Source organism: Solanum stenotomum, chromosome 4 (assembly GCF_019186545.1).
Source record: "Solanum stenotomum isolate F172 chromosome 4, ASM1918654v1, whole genome shotgun sequence".
Classification (NCBI taxonomy): domain Eukaryota; kingdom Viridiplantae; phylum Streptophyta; class Magnoliopsida; order Solanales; family Solanaceae; genus Solanum; species Solanum stenotomum.
In genome coordinates, this window is record NC_064285.1 from 47,894,767 (window position 1) to 47,917,146 (window position 22,380).

General features: G+C 31.5%; 2 protein-coding genes across 2 annotated transcripts in view; both read left to right on the forward strand.

Annotated features, from left to right (window-relative positions):
* LOC125862054 (beta-amyrin synthase-like) overlaps positions 1–22,380 on the forward strand; it is a 513,447-nt gene that overhangs the window by 120,249 nt on the left and 370,818 nt on the right. The window lies entirely within an intron of this gene.
* Positions 1–22,380, forward strand: part of LOC125862056 (beta-amyrin synthase-like) — a 511,253-nt gene that overhangs the window by 118,988 nt on the left and 369,885 nt on the right. The gene's annotated exons all lie outside the window — the stretch shown is intronic.

Below are 22,380 nucleotides of genomic sequence, written 5' to 3' on the forward strand. Positions count from 1 at the left end.
ATATGGTTGTCAGCCTGGGTTGATAGTCACTCTTGGTGGTTGGGCTGGGAGTTGACCTATTGAGTTGATTGTCACTCTTGCTAGCTGGGGTGGGAGTTGATTGTAACTCTTGCTAGTTGGGCTGGGAGTTGACTGGTTCTTGGATTCGGATCTGGATTACTCTTCTATCTTGTAGACTTAGTTATTCTTGGTACCTGTCGGGTTTGTGGGGGTCCATTTGAGGTTTTATTTAAACTTGTGCACGAGTGTACCTTCCTGGCTTATGGGGTCCAGTTCGGTTTAGTTTAGTTGTACTTAGATTTACTTTTGGTATGCTCTTGTGCCTTCTTTTCATATATGTTTTGGCCTTTGTTTGTGACTAGATTCTATATTTTCTTATTGTCTCTACCTTTCTTGCTCGATCGTGCTAGAATGACTATTTAGCACCTTTGTTTTGGTACTTATGCTACGCTCTACATCTTCTCGTATAAAGGTCCTAGTACCACCTACCAGCGATGATCGCTCGTGCCAGCCTTTGCAGCTTGGGGATATCGAAGATGATGGTGAGCGCTTGATGTCCTGGATCAGCTTGTCTCCGTCTGTATATATGTTAGCTTGTCTTTTACCTTTGAGACAGCTTATTGTGGTCCACTTTTAGGACTTGTATTTACTCTGTTAGAAAGTTATGTACTCGTGATCTCAAGGTTCTGGGAGGGTATCTATTGTATATAGTTTTGGGTTTGCTTTTTGTTTCCTTCTTTTCTCATTATTAACATTGTTTGTTGTTTTAGCTCTACCCTTGTACTCACTACGTATCCTTCTGGGTACGGGTCGACTTATCTACTGGCGGGTTTTAGTAGGTGTCATCATGACTCAGAGAGTCGAGTCATGACATAGACCTAAGCTAAGATTATGATTTTTTTAAGTGTGTGCCCCATAATATTTATAGGGTTATAGAACCAATTAGGCAATGATGTATAGTGAATGGGTAAATAGTACTTGTGTTGTGAAATAGAACGTGACAATAATCTGTAAAGAGGTAGACTGAGAGATAAAAATTAAATACTTGTCATGAGATCTTAGTAGGTGAGTGTTTCTTTATTTAATCTAGTAGTTGTAAGTTAGTATAGTAAGCGAGCAATTATATCGATATTTGTGATTAATAGGCACAAAGCTTGAATTTTAGATGAGTGTTGTGATAAAAAAGGATGGCAACATGAGGGTGATGATGTTAATTTGAGATCTGATCTAGTAGGTTTGACTTAAATTAGGTGAGAAATGAAGGTGTTAATTTCGATAAGTGTGAGTGGTAAAAGTGTGGTATTATGACTCTTAGATGAGAGCAAGGAAGTGTGGCTAAGTCATTAGATTAGAAAGAATATTAAGAGGTGTACCATAGTTCGTATGTAGTCAGACGAGGTTCTAATTAAGTTAATGATTTTTCATGTATGCCTAGATAGTATATTTGAGCTGCCAGTATGGAATAGGCTAATGTAAGCATTATTTTTTTTTCCTTAAGAGTTAGATGAAACAGCCTTATAAGCCAATGAGAAGAGGTTAAGAGAAGCATATTAGAAAGAGGTCTTAGAAGGAATCCTAGTACCTGCACATGGAGAGTTCAGTAGCCATGAGATAATCCTTTTTGAGTATTAGAGTACAGAAAATGTAGACCATCTTAGAGATGATTGAATAGATCCATAGCTTTAAAATGTTAGCTTCATACCTAAGGGGGAGATGATAAGATGATAAATCAAGTCAATTGTTAAGAATCAAATATGGATGTGTTCAGAAAGAGTTAAAGTGATATATTAATCCACTCATACTCTAGAGTATTCCTCAAAGTTCAGTCAATACAATAAAAGATCGATGTCTCTAATATCATAATTGTGTTCATGACTTATGCTCATACACTTCAGACATATTCACATCTATGCTCAGTTCCCATAGTCAGAGGCAAAGACTTTAGCCCATTGATCTCAATCTTACTCCATAAAGTTATGGATATCAGCCTCATGATATGAAGCTATTCAAATAGGCACTCATGTCTCATAGTATGCTTAGTCTCACAAATTCATGATTTGATCTGAATGGCTAGTAACATAATGTTATGTCATGCATATTCTTATATCAGAATTCTCAAATGAATCGTGGTTATGATCTTTTGCCCTAAAGCTCTTTTAGGGATCCTTTTTAGTTAGAGAGTGATGCGATGATAGTAATTGAGTGATTATAGAAGGAGAAGGACCATGTTGCTTATGTTGGTAGTAGTAGTGTGCTTATTCAATCTAAGGTTATAAAAGTGAAGGAAGGATGAATGAAGTCTTACTATGAGTAATAGTTAAATGAGAGCAATTAGTCAGTTCCTGGTAGTAATGCCTGATTTTCAGTTGGTGGAGATGATAAGAGAATGAGAAATACTTAGAAAGTTAGTTAGTAGGAGTCCATGGAGTGATTGCAGTACTAAGCTTGAATGTGGTGTTGTTAACATGTAGACAAATGTGTGATGCATTAGGTGTTTCTTGATATGAGCTCAAGTGTTGGCATAATGTAGTGGTAAGGAGTAGTATTCATGGGATGAGATTCCTACAAAGGCATAAAACCTGAATCCTGTTGTTTAGATTAGTATAAACATCTCATGTTTAGTATCTTGTGATTTAGAGATTTGGCTTGAACATAGTAACAGTAGACAGTTTAACCTAGAACCTAGTAAGAGTAGTCATAAACCCTTGTAGGAGTTATGAGTTGCAGCTAATGAGGTGATGTATTCATAAAGGAGGGCATTGCTTAGAGGTATTTCTAAACTTGAAACCTAGCAGTTGTATTGCTTAAAAGGAATAATAGTCATGTTCTTACTTCATGCTCAGATATGCTTGTTTCATGTAAGATAACTTTCAGATAGAGTGTGCCTATGTTCATAACAATATCATTCTTGACTTATGTGATTTAGATAGTTCAAAAATCTTAGTATGAATCAGTCCCGCATATATTAGTAGGCAAGCTCAGAAGTCAAGAAAGGTAGTGATAGTAACTCTTTTCCCCTTCATTCTCAAATTAACCATCATTCGAGGACGAATGATCCCAAGGGGTAAATATTGTAACACCCCAAAAATTTCTAAGTTAAGACGCGAACTATTCTTCATTTACATGTAAGGTTGTGTCGGGTGATTCTTGAATTTCTTATATGTGTAAGGGTCAATTCTTTAGTGTGGAATGGATTTGGATATGAATCACAAGAACCCCTAGCACAAAGTTGAGTTGAAAACTTCCTTACCAATTAAGTTTTGACGTAATATTCTTATTAGGTCAACTTCTAATGACCATATCTCTAAGCACATAATGAATTAGGTGGACCATAAACTTTCAAGTTAAAGGTCTTTTAGTCTTTTGCCAACGCCACTAGGTTTGCCTCATTTTGAGTTCAGAGTAAAAACTTATGCTCGTTTTAGTGAAACCATGTTAGGCTGGTGAAGTTTCACGGCCGGAAATCCGGCCCGTGAAGTGCTTCATAGACCGTGGAGCCTTAAACTGTTCGTGAAACCTACCTTTTAATGCACCTCATCAGTTTTTAAGTTGGGGTCATTTTGATCTTTCCCCTATGTCGTTTAGACCCTATTCTAAGTCATTTTTGAGTGTTTTAACTTAGTATATCATTCAACTAACTAGTCTTCATCAATCAAAACATTCAAGTATTTAGAAATTCTCTTAACACACACCTAGGGTTCCTTTTGTCCAACAAGAACCTGAAAACCTTAGGGTCAAAAATTTATGATACAAAGAGAATCCTTCCACCCAAGGTTTTTCCATGTTCTCCCACTCTAATAACTTCATAAAAGAGTTTCTTTTATCAAGAGCAAGCACCAAGGTTCCAAGAACAAAGGTTTCCTCCAAAAAGCTATAGTTCCTCCTCAAGCTTAAGATAAAATGAAATCTCCACAAAAGTTTTCAATCTAATAGCTTCATAATCAGGTATATAAGGCTATCTGTTGGACTAGTTTGTCCTCACACCCTACATCTACTTTCATATCAGTAAAAGAGTAATCTAATGTTCTATCCTTAGATTTGAGTATCCATGAGATGAGTTGATATTGAGTTCTGAGTTCTTGAGTTGTTGATTATTGAATTCCTATTTCTAATCATTGAATTATTGGAAATTGTGTATTGCAATTATTGAGTTGATTGTTCATGTCTATTTTTTAACATGAACCCTATTATTGAGTATTCATTGCATTCTTATTGAGAATCTTTTAAACAAAATATTATTGTTTAAACTAAGTTTTGAGGAAGCAAAGAAGAGTTTGAGAAAGAGTATAAGGGAACTAAGTATTTCCCAAATGTTTCACTTTTACATGAAGAAAATGAGTAGACTTTTTTTAATAAAAGATAAAAGAGTTTTCAGAAAAATTATGTACAGAGAAGTTACTTCTTAAAGAGGCCCCCTTTTGAGTAATTATCTCAACCAAGAATGTATTTTTACATTGAGTAAAGAGAAATCTTGATTTCTAAATGAGCAATGAGTTTCAGAGATATATTAGAGCAATAACCTCTTTTAAGAGGATAGTTTGAGAAATTATTACAAACTAGAGAAAGAGTACTTTTTAAACATTTGAGCAAGAGTATATTTTATTGGGAGTAGTATTCAGCACCGATACGGGGGAGAGTTCAAATAACTCACAGCCCCCAAAAGCCATGTCTTTCCAACATGGGTACAGGATCATACTTTTCAGATGAATCCTTAGGGCCTTCGGGCAGAGCTTAGTGGGTCCACTTAGTTGAGAGGTTCTATATCCCGACACAATATAGGACAGTTCTGGCAACGTGGACAAGATGTTGTATCATCACATAGCTCATAGTAATGGTTGTTGGTTAGAGAATCTCCCAATAAAGTTAAAGTTTATTTTAAATATATCACCTATTTTGTTAAGTTCAAAGATGAGTACATTTTGTAAAGTTTTAAATGATTTCACTCATTTATTTCTTTACATTCAGTTGAGTATATATCCATATCTACTATAGTCCTCTCATTCAGTTATTTTTTATTCAACTATATTACATACTTGTACATTCAATATATTGATGTCATTCGACTTGCATCAAATGATGCAGATATGGGTTCTTAGGATCCCCAACAAGAGTCCGTTGAGATCACTTCATCCGCTCGTCAGCTTTTGAGTGAGACATCCTTACTTCCGGAGGACTCTAGTTTAATGAGTTGTTAGTAGTTGTTCTCTTGAGGAGTAGTGAGTCTTTTCCATACAATCATATTTGTACAGTAGAGTCTTCATAGATAGACAGTTTTGGAAAGTCTTTCAGTTTCATATGCTTTATTTAAAACTTATATTTCATCTCAATGTATTCAGAGAGTTTTGAGATTTAATACACTGCTAATTTAGCATTTCTTTCAGCATGATGTTTATGTATGCTTGACTTAGTTTTTTGCTTGTAGTCAGCCAGGATGAGAGTTCGCTTAGGCGCCAGCAATGGTTCTCTAGTGTCAGCCACGTCCAGGGTGTAGTCTCGGGTTGTGACATAACCATTTTGCTAAGAGCTGGAAATGCACTGCCACGTTTCCTTCACTAGTCTAATATTTGTATGTTGCCCTGCTCGTCAGTAACCATTTCCAATTCCTTATTAAGATATTCTTCAAGATCATTACGGTTAGTATGATCAAGACCAAGAAATCCTTGCATATAATTATAAATACAATCATTATTGTTAGCATTAGAAGTTTGACCAACATCTCCTTTATTATTTTCTATAATTCGATATCTATCATACAAAATATTGGCTTGCACTTTTATGTTACAGTTACAAATTCTAAAAACTTGAAACTTCTTCCATTGAAATTTCTAAATTTTCAAAAATATTTTCAATAAGTGCTTGTGCACCTCATAATTTATATTGAGGGTTAAATAAAGTTGAAGTTAAATAAATCTGAGGAATAGAAAAAAATACTTTTGAAATTTTTTAATCATAGCTTCATTTGATGGTCTAAATTTTTCAATTTTTTTGTATTTAACAAATTGAATTGAAGAAGCATAAATATTTATTAAGACTAATGAAATAGTAGGATAATAAATTCCAGAAAATATTTTTATAGCCTTATAAAAAAGTTTTAAAAAATTCAATAATACTTTAGTTTCATTCCAATCTTCTTAAACAAATTCTATCGAGTGGGTCAACATTATGGGCATTAAAAATTATTTGCATGGGCCTTTGATATTCATGATCAATTGAAAGCATTTCATCAAAAGAATTCCACCTAGTTTTAATATGTTTCGAAACTTTTCGTGGTGGAAGATCACATACTACACAATGCTCACAAATTCCCTAATTCTAGAAACTCTATGAGCATAAAAAATCCACATAAGAACATATTCTATTTTAATACAACCGCAATCAAATAATACAATATCATCTTGTACAATTAAATTAAATATATGTGCAACACATCTAACATGGAAAGAATTAGTATCAATTGGACATAGTCTAGTCTTTAACACACTTTCAGTGTTGGTATTATTAAAGGAATTATCTAATTCGACACTCATCACTTTATCACAAAGCATATAAAAATCTAAAATAATTCAAATAATTGAAGTTATGTAAGAACAAATTTTTTTCTCTACACATTCTTTATAACTTAATATTCTTTTTTGCAAATTTCAGTCATGATCAATCCATTGTACGGTAACGCTTAAATAATCATGTCCATTAATACTATGATCCATTCCAGAAGTTATAGACACTCTACAATTAAATATGCTAAATAAACAACGAAGATATTGACAATATTTACCTTGAAAATAAAAAACATAAGATTTAACTGTATTTCTTAAAATACCTCTGAAAGAAGGATTATAAGTTTGTTGAATATATTTAATAAAATCAGGATGTGAAGAAAAACTAAAAGGTAAACCACAAACAGAAATCATCTTAGCTAAATTTTCACGATTTCTTTCTTTATTATATTTACGCTGTGTAATTGGACCACCAGAAGTTGAAGCATCCCATGTTCATTGAACCATGTTAGAACCCTCTACCGACTCATTAACATTAACATCAACATGTTCACCTCTCTTATTTTATTAGCTAAAGCTTTAGCCGCCTTATATTTGATCGGTCTTAAAGATAGCAAATGTCTATTGAAAACACCCATCCCATCATGACCTCCACTGAGTCTATGCATAAACTGTTGTTTACACTTATTACAGCTAGGAATAGAGTTTACAGTATCTAAAGTCATAAATTTCCACATAATTGATGTTTTAGGGCATTGATACTTCACATTTCCCCTTGTAGGAGGTATAAGGGAAGTAGGGATGGCAATGGGGTGGTGTGGGAAGGAAGAGGGGTGGGTTGAGCTTAACCCGCAAAATATTTAAACACCCCCCCCCCNCCCCGCATAACATTTTTTTTTCATTTTCAACCTACCCCACCCCGCCCGATTCATTATTATTAACATCAACATGTTCACCTCTCTTTTTTTATAAGCTAAAGCTTTAGCCGCCTTATATTTGATCGGTCTTTAAGATAGCAAATGTCTATTTAAATCCCCATCCCATCATGATCTCCATTGAGTCTATGCATAAATTGTTGTTTACACTAATTACAGCTAGGAATAGAGTTTACAGTATCTAAAGTCATAAATTGCCAAATAATTGAAGTTTTAGGGTATTGATACTTCATATTTCCTCTTGTAGGAGGTATAAGGGAGGTAGGGATGGCAATAGGGTGGTGCGGGAAGGGTTGAGCTTAACCCGCAAAAAATTTAAATCCACCCTGCCCCGCATAACATCTTTTTTCATTTTCAACCCGCCTCACCCTACCCCGCATAGACCTGCTCCGCATGAACCCGCCCCGCACACTTTTTTTAATATTTTCTTTTCTTGTTAAATTTGATACTAAAAATAAATTCATAAAAATAAATTCATTTTTTCATTAATTTGTATTAATTAATAGGATAGTGACTTAGAATTTATTTTTTAGAGGTCAATTGGAAAACATGTAAGAGATTGATTATTTTTTGTTGAACCATCTTCATTTAATACCTTGAATATTTTAGTAGCTTTAAACAAATTATCTTAATTAATAATGTTCTATTACTCTTATAACATGTAAAAATATAAAATTAAATTTAAGCCCACATAAAATCACATATACCTGCAACCCGCCCCCCTCCTCCCTCCCCCCCCCCTCCCCTGCATTAATTAGTTTTAAAAAAAATCACTTCAACCCGCCTCACATCCCACCCGCCGCACACAACCTTAAACCCACCCTACCCCACATAGTCTTAAACCTTCCCCACCCCAAATCTACCCCGCTCCATTGCCATCCCTAAAGGGAGGGGTAGCTGACTACCTTCTTGACTTAGAGTTGGAGTTGGAGTTGGAGTTGGAGCTTCCGTCGCCGGACTAGTAGGTGTATCATCCAATTCATCTTCTTCCGAATCAACTTCTACATCTTCATTTAGATCTTCATCAAGATTAGTATTACCATAACGTCATTCTAAATTTTCAGAATCAATTTCAGTAATTGTATCTAAATTAAAATGAGAAGTGAAAATAGTATCATCAACATAAGTAGAATCATTTGTATTAAATCTAACTCTATGCATTAATTTAGAAGAAGAACCACCTCACTTACTTTAGTTTTTTTCTTACTACTTCTTTTAGAAAAAATAAATATATTAGAAATAGTGTTTGTTACTTTTTCCTTACCATATTTTCTTATTACAACTCATATTTTAATAAAATGTGAAATGTAATATAAAAATAAAAATAAAACAAAAAATTAATTGCAGAAAAATTGATAAATTAAGAGATGTACGAATGTACCAAACATCTGTGTAAATAGCAGACAGTTATAATCAATTCTTGACACTTGAAGCTGGGCCCAAAAATATTGTTGTAAGTTGTAACTGGATTACTTGATAGCAACAATATAAAATATAAATATTATGATTTTAATTGAAATATAAATATTATGATTGTAAATGTGTTCCTAAGAAAAGGAATTTGTCCATTTTTCGGGGTCTCAAAGGGGCGTGGAAACGCATAAGAACTCTTGAATGGAAAAGAGATTAGCTCCATCTATAAATCTTTTGCATCCAAAGTCGAATAATTCGCAGGATTGGAATGAATTTTTAAAGGAAATATAAACATTATGATATTAATTGAGAATTGGGAATTTAAGATGATTAATAGAATCCAGATTCAAGAATGAGAGAATATAGAATATAGATAAGAGAGTAGATAATTTGTGAGAAATATTGAGGGATAAAGGGGTATTTATAATGCAAAAAGTGGACTAAAATATATTCTATGAAACTTTAAGGTTAAAATAAAAGTTTAAAGAGTAGGGGGTGGTAAATAATTGCAGATATTTAAAAAAAAAAAAAAAAAACTGTCCCACGAGACCGGTCGATTCAGTCGGGACGGGACAGGGCCAAACCGGGTCGGGTCATGCGGGACGAATTACGTCCCCTATTCCCCTATCCCCCCTCCCACCTCAACATCCGGGACCGGCGATACGGGACTTGAGTTGGGCCGGGCAGTCCCCGACCCCTTGCTAGGAATAGCCTCTAGCTATAATCTAGAGGTGTCAATGGGGCAGAGTAGGTTTAAGTACATGGGGGGGGGATTTAAAAATATGTGTGGAACGGGGGTGGGTGTGGGTTAGGGTAGAAAATACTCCCTCCGTTTTCTATTTATATGTTACCATTGTGGATTTCTCTTCCCTTAAGAAACTAGATTAGCTTACTATTATACCTTTATTTAGTGTTTTTTCTTGATGTCAAGTTTTCAATAAATAAACATAAATTGATTTATTTTGATTAATTAAATTGACCAATGAACATGAATTAATCATTTAGTTTTCTGTGTTGATCAAATTCATAATTTTAAGACTACTAACTCTCAAGGGTAAAATATTGAGAATAATGTCATTTATACATTAATTTTGTGAAATGACAAGTATTAAAGATCATCTATTTTTAAGTAAGGACGACATATAAATAGGAACGGAGGGAATGATCTAATTTGAAGGATCTCGTTAATATGTGATTACTTTTAGCACTTTGAAGTTAGCAATTTTTATTTTATTTTTGCAAGTTGTCTAAGTGATGATAGTGATCACATTTATATTATCTTATTACTTATATAAATAAATAAATATATGTTTTACAGTGGTGGAAATGAGGTAAAAGAAATAATATTTTGCCTTTTTGTTTAAATTTTTACTATAATTCTGTAACCTGCTCAACTCTATGAAATGATTAGAAACCGTAAAATGTGATTACCTTTAGCAATTTGAAGTTAGCGATTTTAACTTCTTTTTATCTCGTATGGGTGTGGGGCAGGTTTATGTGGATTAAAAGGTTATGTGTAACGGGGAGGGATAGGTTTTAATTTTGTGAGTTAAGACATAACCTGCCCCGCACCCGCCCTGCTCCACCCCATTTTCATTCCTACTATATATGATCTAATTTCGCAAGATAAATCTTTTTAGAGAATATTTGCTCTAAACTGGTATAAATTCAGTACTATCGGCAAATGTTTTGAAAAACTTTGTCTGAAGCATAATTTTAGTAGGCATAACTTGTGACTTGAGGCACAAGTTTAGTAGTATGAACTTCTTAACACATAAAGTTCTAAAACTGAACTTGTTCTTCGGGAACATAACTGTGTCATGGGGAATTTGTATAGTGTAAGAACTTTTAAGACATAGCGTTCTAAAACTGAACTTCTATCTTATAAGGCGTAACCTGTGTCTAGCGATTTTTTCAAAAAAAAATAGGAATACTTTTGTCTATATTTTAATTTCTTAAGTGTTGAAGAGCAAAAATTAAAGACCACAAATTTGAGGAGCAAATATTTTTAAAAATATAAAACACTCCTAAGTCCTAATTAGGGGCATGATCCAGGTGAAAAATAGGCAAGTTGAGTTGAATTTAGGCGGAGCAGTATAGGTTGAGTTGATAAATGAGCGGCTTGTTGATCCGACCAAAAGTTATTTATGCTGAAATGAATTTGGTGAAATAGGCTAAAATGTGGGTCAAAACCTACCTTGCCCAAATTATTACTTAAATTTTAATTGCTTTATTTATGTTTTTATATGTTTTAGTGTCTATAAAATTATTATTTTTCTTTATTATAGCTAATATATAACATATTAAACTTAAAAAAATGTCTTTTTTCAAAATATACTGACATAGTTTCTCATGAATCAATTGAGTTAGATATCAACTCAAACATTGATGGGCTTACCTATATTTTAATAAAAAATATTCAGAAGTAACAGAAAGTATATATTGATTATACATTATGATACACTCAAAAAATTGTATATAACTTACTATAACGATCTGTTCCCATCGTTCTGGAAACGCCAATGAGAAAAGAATTTGGGCTAGAAAACTTTTGAGTAGTGACTTGAAAATTTCTAGCCTAGGCCAGACTTGGACGAAATCTGAGTCAGGTGAAGTCTAGGGAAATCTGGTAATGAATAGGGGATTTAATTATGAATGTGATCACTTGAGTGGATAGCCAAGACATTAAGGAGCTTGTATGGCTTTATGGAATCGAATTCGGGTGAGTAGAACTCCCGAAACTAATCTTGGCGTGAGAGGGTAGTTGTAGAACGTCAATGGTAGAAGGTGTGTTGAGCAATGGGAGCTTGGAACCTAAATTCTGAGTTTCTATCTCCGTGCAAGCCGCCGGGGCAGGATTAATCCCGCCAGGGCGGGGCCACTGTGGCGGGGTGGGGTACGCTGTGGCGGGCCAATCGCGACTTAAGTCGAGGGAAAATCCCAAAATCGTTGTTTTCTACAAAACTTCGTTCTTGAAAGCTAAGAGACGACCCGGGGCAGTTTCTTGACAGATTCCCACGATTTGTAGCTCTAAAAGTAAGATTATTACTCCCCTAATTCGTATTTCGATTCTTAGAACTTAGAATCTTGGGTAATTATCATTGGGGGAGGGTTGTGACCTGAAGTTAATGGTGGTAGATGCCCTAGTTGAGTATTAGGATCTTGGATTTGGCCTTGGATTGATAGTTTGATTATTATCCGAGTAAATTAGGCCTTGTTTATTGATCATTGCGTTGATTACTTGTTTTAGACCAAAAACAAGTTGAAAGACTCTGGAAAAGGAAGGCTCAAGTATCTTAGGAGTAATCAGGCTTGGTTTCGAGGTAGGTGATGGCTCGATTTCCTATTTGTGTGATATATCTCGATTAATTGCTTCATTGTATGCATGTGTGTATGTGAATAGGGAAATGTGAACCAAATCTAATAAAATGATTATGTGTGAACAATTACATGCCATGAATCTACTACTTGATTGTATGACTATGAGTATTGTTCGTTATGGGTGTGATTGTGATTGTGGTTGTCCTGACTGGATCGAGTGTCACGTTCCGACACATATATTGGATCGGGTATCACATTTCGACACATATATTAGATCGGGCTTCACGTTCCGACACATGTATAATCAATCGGGTGTCACGTTCCGACGCACTAACAGTTTGAGTGTGGGTTCCATGAGAGGACCACTTGTGATTATTACATTCGGGTCTGTTCGTCATTGATGTTGTAAAGTTATATGTTGCTCCTTAATTGATAACTAAATTATGCATGCCGTATATGTGTGTTTACTATGTGGTAACTACTTGCTTGTATTCCTCTTACTGGAGTAGCTGTGTGATCCTACCAGTACACTGTGGTTGTGTACTGAAACTGCACTTGCTCGTTCTTTGTTAAGTACAAGGCATCTTCAGGCGGCTACTGATAGACCTCAGCTAGGGGATCATTGATCGAGACCGGATTTGAGGGTGAGCTAATTCTTTCAAGCTGCCATGGATCCTTCATTTGTTTAGTCCATTCTTTTCGGACTCAGACTATATGTTAAATTTGTTTATGTTTAGTTTCGGGGCAGCACCCCCTTTCCTTAGACTTGTTGGTTAACAGAGTTTTGGTACAATGACTTTCAGTTCTAAAGGTTGAATTTCCGCGATAGTTGTTTGTTAGACCTTCAGAGTTTATGGGAACTCCGTATTTATTTAGTCATTTAAACATGCTTCTGTATCTTTAAATGTTTTAGCTTCTTAAAAATTTCTTAGTCAGGTTGTAGTAATGGTTCTCCCACCGGAGGGTTAGTGTGGGTGTCAATCACGACGATCTGGATCGTGACACATACCTATACATGAGTTATATATATCCATTATGATACACTAAAAAATGGAATATAGCATAATGATTATACATGAAGTATACACCGACCATTCAATTCCGATCAACTAAAAATCTCCTCTAAACGGTCCAAAATTTTAGATATTTAATCCTCTCGATGTTTCGAGTCTTTTGATATATAATTCGATCGAAATGATTCATGATGTATAGTCTATGTTTAGTTCATGTATAAGTAAGTTATATTGTACAGTCAGTGTATACTTTCTATTACTTTTGGCAAATTATATTATATAGTCTGTGTATACTTTCTATGACTTTTGGCTATTTTTTATTTAAATAAAAATAGAAAAAATTACTTGGGTGAGTACTTTTTAAGAAATAAATATTGATTATAGCGATATTTTTTTATTTATTACCATTAATAGCAATATATAACAATAATATGATAAATATGCAATATAAATTAAAAATAAATCATGCATGTAATATAGATGTATTATAAGTATTTTAAAATATATTATGTTTTTTTGGTAAGAAATTGACACAATCTATTACGTAGGGAAAAGAACATTTGTAAAAAGAGAAATTATCTACAAGTGAAAATCCCTTTACTTTCATACCTCCCCTGTTTTTAACTACTAATTCACGTTTACTCTTGATACCATCAAAGTATATATATATATATATACACACACACTTATGCCATCAAGGACGAAGAGACTTATTTTTTTAAAAGATTGCTCAATTATTGTTATACTATCAGAGTATATAAATACCATCAGAGTATATATATATACTCTGATGGTAGCAACAGTGGTTCAATGAATAGAACAAGAAGGGACAGTCAGGTAAATAATTTGGGTTGTTGGTCCAATCAGGGATAAATACTTTGCCTAATGGGTCCAATTTATGTAGTTTTCCCAAAATGTATTATCCATTAATAAATTTTGTAGAATATGTGTTTTATAAACTAGTTTTCGGGTACGCACTTTGCGCGTGTAACCCATATTAATGATATATTATTTGTTAAAAAATTAAATATTATTAAATATTTTTTTTTATTTCTTTTTTAAAAATATTGTAACTAAGTGAGGTTTATACTGTCTCACTATTACTATTACTATTACACCAATTTCATTACCTCCAAATAAATGCATTGGGATAATGATATGAGAAGTAGGAAGTTGAACAGTTCTTGTCTTATGATAAAGATAAGATAAAGATCACTTATGGAATACCAGTTTATGGCAATGGATAGGTTTGGCAGAGACAAGCAGAATAAAACTTAATTAGGACAAAGTTTATACAAGTTGTAGAAACATAAAAAAAAAAAAATACTTAAAAACATTAAGAGTAGGTACAAAAATTACGACACTGTACATAATCTAGATGTTGTTTCTAATACATTTTAAAAAATCCATAACATTCTTATCGCATCACTATCTAGTGGGATGGTTGAAATCTCTGCAACCCTTTACTAGATGTCTCGATTTTGAATCCTTATGTATGAAGAACCCTCTGAATGGAGAGCACTTTACCCTTATTGGGCATATCTATTGCCACTAATCTATAGAATAATTGTCGAGTGGGCTTCAAATGCGGGATACTTAAAGTAGTAAGAATGAATTATGACATAGCGGATTCAGAATTTGTATGTAAATCTTTATAGATTTTAAACATTAGTTAGTAGTTAGCAAGTTTTAACTTACAGGATGAGGATCAAGATATTCTTAAAAAGATGACAGAATAGAAGCCCTCGACAGATTCTTCACTTAGTTATTTTCCACCATCATCAGTGGAAAAATTGAACAATGGAGGGGAAATGATTGCACCAATAGCTTCTGGACAAGCTCAAGACCGTTACCAAGATGCAGTCACCTCAATGAACTTCAAAGACGATGTTAATCGAACCTACTGTTACTCTAATTCTATATGTTTCATATTTAAATAATAATAATAATAAAAAAAAGAGTAACCATTCTATCAAATCCATTCTTAAAGGTGATATTACAAATACAAAGAACAAAAAAGAAACACATAAGCAAGACAATTAATTATTCTTTTTCGATCTTGCCTTGATAATGAAAATTTAAACAAAATATAATGTAACAATCAATTTGTTTTTGAACATACAAAAAATCCTAAACTAAATCAAGTTATAAACAAAGCAACAATTTAACTATATAAATAGAGATAAAGACAATGTTTGAGTAATTGAATTCTTATTTATACATATAACTGCATAAGGGAGATCTCACAACATTCCTCACAAATTATGACATTATTTCACTGATTTAGAGCTACTACACATAAGAATTGTAGGAGTAGCACATAAGAATCTTTTCTAGAAGAGTTAAATTTATAGGACAAAAATTATTGTATATGAAAAGTCACATAGAAATTTGAAAGGTCAAACAATAAATATAAAAAAGATAATCCATGAACAATAATTTTGTAAGATACATGTATCTACTTTAACTTCTTTTCTTGAAAGAGTAATTGCCTATTTGTTTTCTTTTCCTATTTATTTTTCTCAGGCTTATAACATTTTTAGGTATTAGATAAATATATTTATCATGAACAATCACTTTGAAATAAATTTATTTTATCATATTAGTGATATGATAATATTTTAATTATATTTTAATATGATGTAGAGGCAAAATGATAGTCTAACTTTGATGTTAGGAGCTTCCCATTTTTAATAATAACTAGTTTTCTGACACATGTGTTGCACGTAATTACCAATTTCAAAAATATATGTTATAGTAAATAGATTGCTTATTTAAGCGAAAATTTGAATAATAAGTTTAGCAAAAAATAATATTGCAGATTCTTTTGTGAATGTTCAATGTGGATCGTCATATATATCTCTTATTCACGCAAACCTATAAAGATTGTCAGCGAAAAATTTTATTAGTTAGATGCAATTATGTATATATTTATTTCAATTTGTTGAGGTTCAATCATATAATTAGTCTTATCTCACTAATATTACCTTGTAGACAATATTTGTTTTGTATTTTTCTTGCCATCTAACCATATATGCTTTACATGTGTATTCTACGCTAAATTGTTTAGATGTCATATGAACATGTGAAGAGAACAACTACATTTTATATATTCACATATTTTCACATTTGTTGTGAGTTTTTTAAAAAAAGAACTCAGAACATTTTAAAATAATATAATTTGAAGTTAGAAGATCTTGTTAACTTGATAATACATTTGTGACATATATAATATTTTAATTTAAATACAAACACCTACCCAAATTTAAGTATATATTTGCATTAATGAAAATATTTATCTCATAAAATTAGCTATTAAATAAATAATAAAAATTAAACTAATACAAACTTTAACTGGCATTATTACAAGTCATATGAACATTTTTTCGTCTAAAGTACTGAAAAATAAAGAAATAGTAAATAAGTAAAACAAAAGGGCAATGTTTATATAGTATAATAACTATTTTAAAGCAAACTTCCTGGAATTCTTAATCACATAAGTAGCATTGATAAATAAAGTCATTTTTTTTATCTTGAGTATCAAAAATAAATCGTGACAATTTTCTAAATTTTAGAAAATATATCACAAGAGAAATTGTTAACAAAAACAAATGAAGTTGGTCTACATCATCTTAACTTCATATATTGGAACATTACATACTAATGTGTATATTAAGCAAACAAATAATTATTATATCATCAAAATTATATTATTTTTCTCAAGTACTCGAGATTATGGAGCCCTCTTAGGATAGAACAACTTACTTCATCAGAATAGTGGTACCTCATATTCCGCTAAACTTCGAACTCACTCAACAACAATAAATCACACAAAAAAATTTAAAATGCAAGAAGAAGAAGAGTAGAAGATTAGAAAAAATTGTGGTTGGAAAATGAGAGAAAGTCCCTCTATTTATAGTCAACAAAGGGTAGTATGAACAAATATTTTTTGTGTCTTATTTGAAAAGTCATGACATATTGGAAAGTCACAACACTTTGGAAAAGTCACAACTTATTAAAAAAGTCACAACTCTTTGGAAAAGTCACAACTTATTGAAAAGGTCACAATTCATCGAAAAAGTCACAACCTATATTAGGAATATTTTAATAATTTAACATTCAATTTAGGAGTTCATGCTTTTAAGGTAATATAGATAGATAGATAACAATAATATATATATATATATATATATATATATATATATATTGAATTTTCACTATCTAAATGAATTTGACCTATAATATGTATTGAGTTCATTGCAACTCTTCAATTTCTTTAGACTTTTTGGAGTAAGAAAGAAAAGGCTTTTTTATAGGTGAATAAAATTTGCATTAATTAATAACAACTGAGAGACTTTGCAATGATGTAACCAAGAAATTAAAGTGTTGGAGTTTTAATTCTACATTTACATAAATAAAATATAACTATTAAATTAAATTTACTATTTAATTAGATTTTGATTTAGTAAAGGGGCAAAATGGTAATTCAACTTTGAAGTTTGGAGCTTGCCACTTTTAGTATAACTAGTTTTCAAGAACTTGCGTTGCACTTTTGTCTCATATGATTATTATCAAACAATTCTAGTGATCGACCATTTCAACAACTTTTTGACCTTCTCCATTCTTTAACCTCTGCATGAAATCTAACAGAGAAATGTAGAAATGAAGGTAGAATATTAAAGAGGAGCCAATCTTTAGCTGCTTCCAACATTACAAGACATTAGTTAAGATATAGAAACCTGAATTCACTAACAAAATGTTATATCACCACAATAATAATTTTGACAGTGTTTGCTAAGATTAGAGCCATTAGAACTTGGGACAGAATAGCCCTGTAAAAAGAGCTCAAACAATAAAAACAAAAACATATTCTACAACTTCATTTAGCTAAGAATCATCAAAACAATGCAAATATTTCGGGACGACATCCACATGTTCTTATAAATGAGTTTTGTGCTTGAAACAATTCATCAAGTTGTCTTGCTTGCCGGGGACTAACACCCAAGTAGTTTGTCATGAGACCCGTGATACCAAACATCATAGCCATTGAGATTTGCTTAAGAGCATTTTCCATATTCCTTATGTTAGCAATGGATTGCACACTGCATATAATAACAAGCCACGAGAAAATCTTGTATCTGATAACATGGCACCAAAGACGCCGAAGATGATGGCTATGAAGCCGTAGTAATATATAGGAAGATCTTGTGGACCAACCAGTGAAGCCTTGTACGATTTCGCCACCATATTCGAGTAAAAAGATTCAATGGGATTTGCAAATCCAATTTCTCTTTGGGTGACTTAAATAAGGGACCTTAGGTAAGGGAAGATGAAAAGAATCAAATTATTAAAGATATTTTAGCCAAAAATTAAAAAGACCCATCAATTTCCAACTTAATTGTTTGACCTTTGATCTTCATCAGTTTGCTCACAAACAAGAGATGAAGAAGCAATTGAAAAGTATTGTGCCTCGAGAAAAGGAAGATTCTATTGACTTAAATCATAATTATGAGTATTTTTATGCAATATTATTAATGTAGATGAAGTTCAAAGGTCAAACAATTAAGTTGGAAATTGATGGGTCTTTTTAATTTTTGGCTAAAAATCTTTAATAATTTGATTCTTTTCATAATTATGAGTATTTTTACTGCAATATCATTAATGTAGAACAAATAATTGCTTTATATATAAAGGGTAAAACGGTAATTCAACTTTTGACTTGAGTTCTTCCCACATATAATATAACTAGTTTTTCGACACGTGATTATCAATTCAGAAAATTTAAGTGAAGATTTGAATAATAAGGTTTGCACAAAATAATATTGCAGATTCTTTTGTGAATGTTCAATGTAGATCGTCATATGCATCTCTTATTCACACGAACCTATGAAGATGGTCAATGAAAATTTTTATTAGTTAAATGAAATAATGTATACATTTATTTCAATATGATGAGGTTCAATCATGTAATTAGTTGTATCTCACCAATATTATCTTATAAACGATATTTGTTGTGTATTTTTCTTCTCATCTAACCAGATGTTCTTTACACGTGTATTCCACTTAATCTGTTTAGATGTCATATGAACATGTTGAGAACAAGTACATTTTATTTTTTAGAAATATTTTTGTATATTAATTTTTATTTTATAAGTTATAACATAATAAATGACGTTCTTTTTGTTGACTCTCATATTTGACTTCTCGATTGACTGCGTAAATAAATCAAAGATAGTTATCTGACTGTCCATAGTTAACTGAGAAAGGTTTCCTTTTTTAAAAAACTGGAATGCTAAAAATTAAATTTAATATATTCTATCTGTGAAATCATATATATAATCACATGTTTATCTTACACCCAACAAAGATATAGTTCATACACTTGTAAACAATTTTCAATTTACTTAACCAAGCATGATTCGTCCAAGGAAAAATAACAATACCATGTTAACACATATATATTGGAGGCATAATAATATGAAAAATTATTGGTCAAAAGTTAATATAAGGAAAGATGAATGATAGAAATAATTAATGTACTAACTATGAGAATTCATAATATTATAACTAAATGTAAAAGAGTGTGAATAACATTTGCAATAATTAGTAACAACTTATACTTACATAAATAAATAGGACATTTAATTAATGCTACTATTTCTTTTTATAGTTATTAGATTTTAATTTAATGTAGGGACAAAATGAAAATATTTACTCCATATTACTGAATATAAAATTTATTTTGTTAATGATAAATTTTAAATGATTCATACATATTCAAATATTTTCACATTTGTTGTGAGTTTTTTTCAAAGAAAAGGAACTCGAGAAATTTTAACATAATATATTTTGAGGTTAGAAGATCTTGCTAACTTGATAATACATTCATGACATATATAAACACCTACCCATATATATATATATATATATATATATATAAGGGCAATGTTTACATAGTAATAACTATATTGACGCAAACTTCCTGATAATCTAAATCACATAAGTAGCATTGATAAATAAAATCATTCTTTTGTATTGAGCATCAAAAAAACAAATCATGACAATTCTCTAACTCTTGAGAATTTTATTAATTTTGAAAAAAGATATTCAAAAACATATATCCACATCACAAGAGAAATTGTTAACAAAAACAAATAAATTTAGACTACAATAAAAATTAAACTAATACAAACTACAACTGACGTTATTACAAGTCATATGAACTTTTCTTCGTCGATAATATTGAAATATTAAGAAATAGTAAAGCAGTAATAAAAAAGGGCAATGTTTATATAGTAATAACTATTTTGAAGCAAATTTCCTAACAATCTAAATCACACAAGTAGCATTGATAAATAAAATCATTCTTTTGTCTTGGGCATCAAACAAACAAATCGTGACAATTCTCTAACTCTCCAGAAGTTTAATAATTTTGGAAAAATGTATTCAGAAACATATATCTACATCACAAGAGAAATTGTTAACAAAAATATATGAATTTAGACTACAATAAAAATTAAACTAATATATACTTCAACTGGCATTATTACAAGTCATAGAAACCTTTCTTCGTCGAAAAATACTTAAATATTAAGAAATAGTAAATCAGCAAAACCAAAGGGCAATGCTTATATAGTAATAACTATTTTGAAGCAAACTTCTTGACAATCTAAATCACATAAGTAGCATTGATAAATAAAGTCATTCTTTTGTCTTGAACATAAAAAAAAAAACTGTGACAAATTCTCTAACTCTTGAGAAGTTTAATAAATTTTTAATAAGATATTTAGAAGAATATAACATCACAAGAGAAATAGTTAGCATTGACAATCTAAATCACATAAGTAGCATTGATAAATAAAGTAATTCTTTTGTCTTGAACATAAAAAAAAAAACTGTGACAGATTCTCTAACTCTTGAGAAGTTTAATAATTTTTTAATAAGATATTTAGAAGAATATAACATCACAAGAGAAATAGTTAGCATTGACAATCTAAATCACATAAGTAGCATTGATAAATAAAGTCATTCTTTTGTCTTGAACATAAAAAAAAAACTGTGACAGATTCTCTAGCTCTTGAGAAGTTTAATAATTTTTTAATAAGATATTTAGAAGAATATAACATCACAAGAGAAATAGTTAAAAAAAACAAATGAATTTAGACTACAACATGTTAACTTCATATATTGGAACATTACATACTTATGTATATATTAAGCAAAAAATGATTATTATATCATCAGAATTATTTTCCTCAAGTACTCGAGGTTAAGGAATATACGCTCTTAGGATAGAACAATTTACTTCATCAGAATAGTGGTACCTCATATTCCGCTAAACTTCGAACTCACTCAATGATAATAAATCACACAATTTTTTTTAAAATGCAAGAAGAAGAAGAGTAGAAGATTAAAAAAAATTATGGTTGAAAAATTAGAGGAAACCCCTCTATTTATAGTCAACAAAGGGTAGTATGAACAAATATTTTTTTGTGTCTTATCTTAAAAGTCGTGACCTTTCCGAGAAGTCACAACTCTTTGGAAAAGTCACAACTTGTTGAAAAAGTTACAACTCTTTGGAAAAGTCATAACTCTTTGGAAAAGTAATAACTCATTGGAAAAGTAACAACTAATCGAAAACTCACAACCCTTTGCAAAAAGTCACAACTTATCAGAAAAGTCACAACTCATCAAAAAAGTCACAACCTAAGTTGGGGATATTATAGTAATTTAACATTCAAGTTAGGAGTTCATGCTTTTAAGGTAATATAGATAGATATGATATGATATATGATATATATGATATATGATTGTTCTGTGTAATATGTATTAAATCTGTATTACAAGTGTTTTGTGAAAAAAATACTGTTGTTATAGATGATAAATATTTTCTTAATATAGTACATCTATGTAAGTTTCTCTATTATAATTTCATCAGCTAATTTTACCACCTCTACCTCTAGTAACATTACAAGTGGTGGGCTAGGCCTTACTTTTTATCACTATGAACACCTTTCTTTGCAATCTTCCGAATCATTTGGTGAGTTAATTATTTCTGCAGCAGCCTACATTGCTGCGAATGCTCGTCATTTTTGTAGAATTCAGCTGCCTATTTCTCAAACGGTCCACAAAATGTTGATTTCAAAATCCTACCAAACAAGTTCACTTAAAAGGTTGATTTCACTTAACAGGAACCATCTA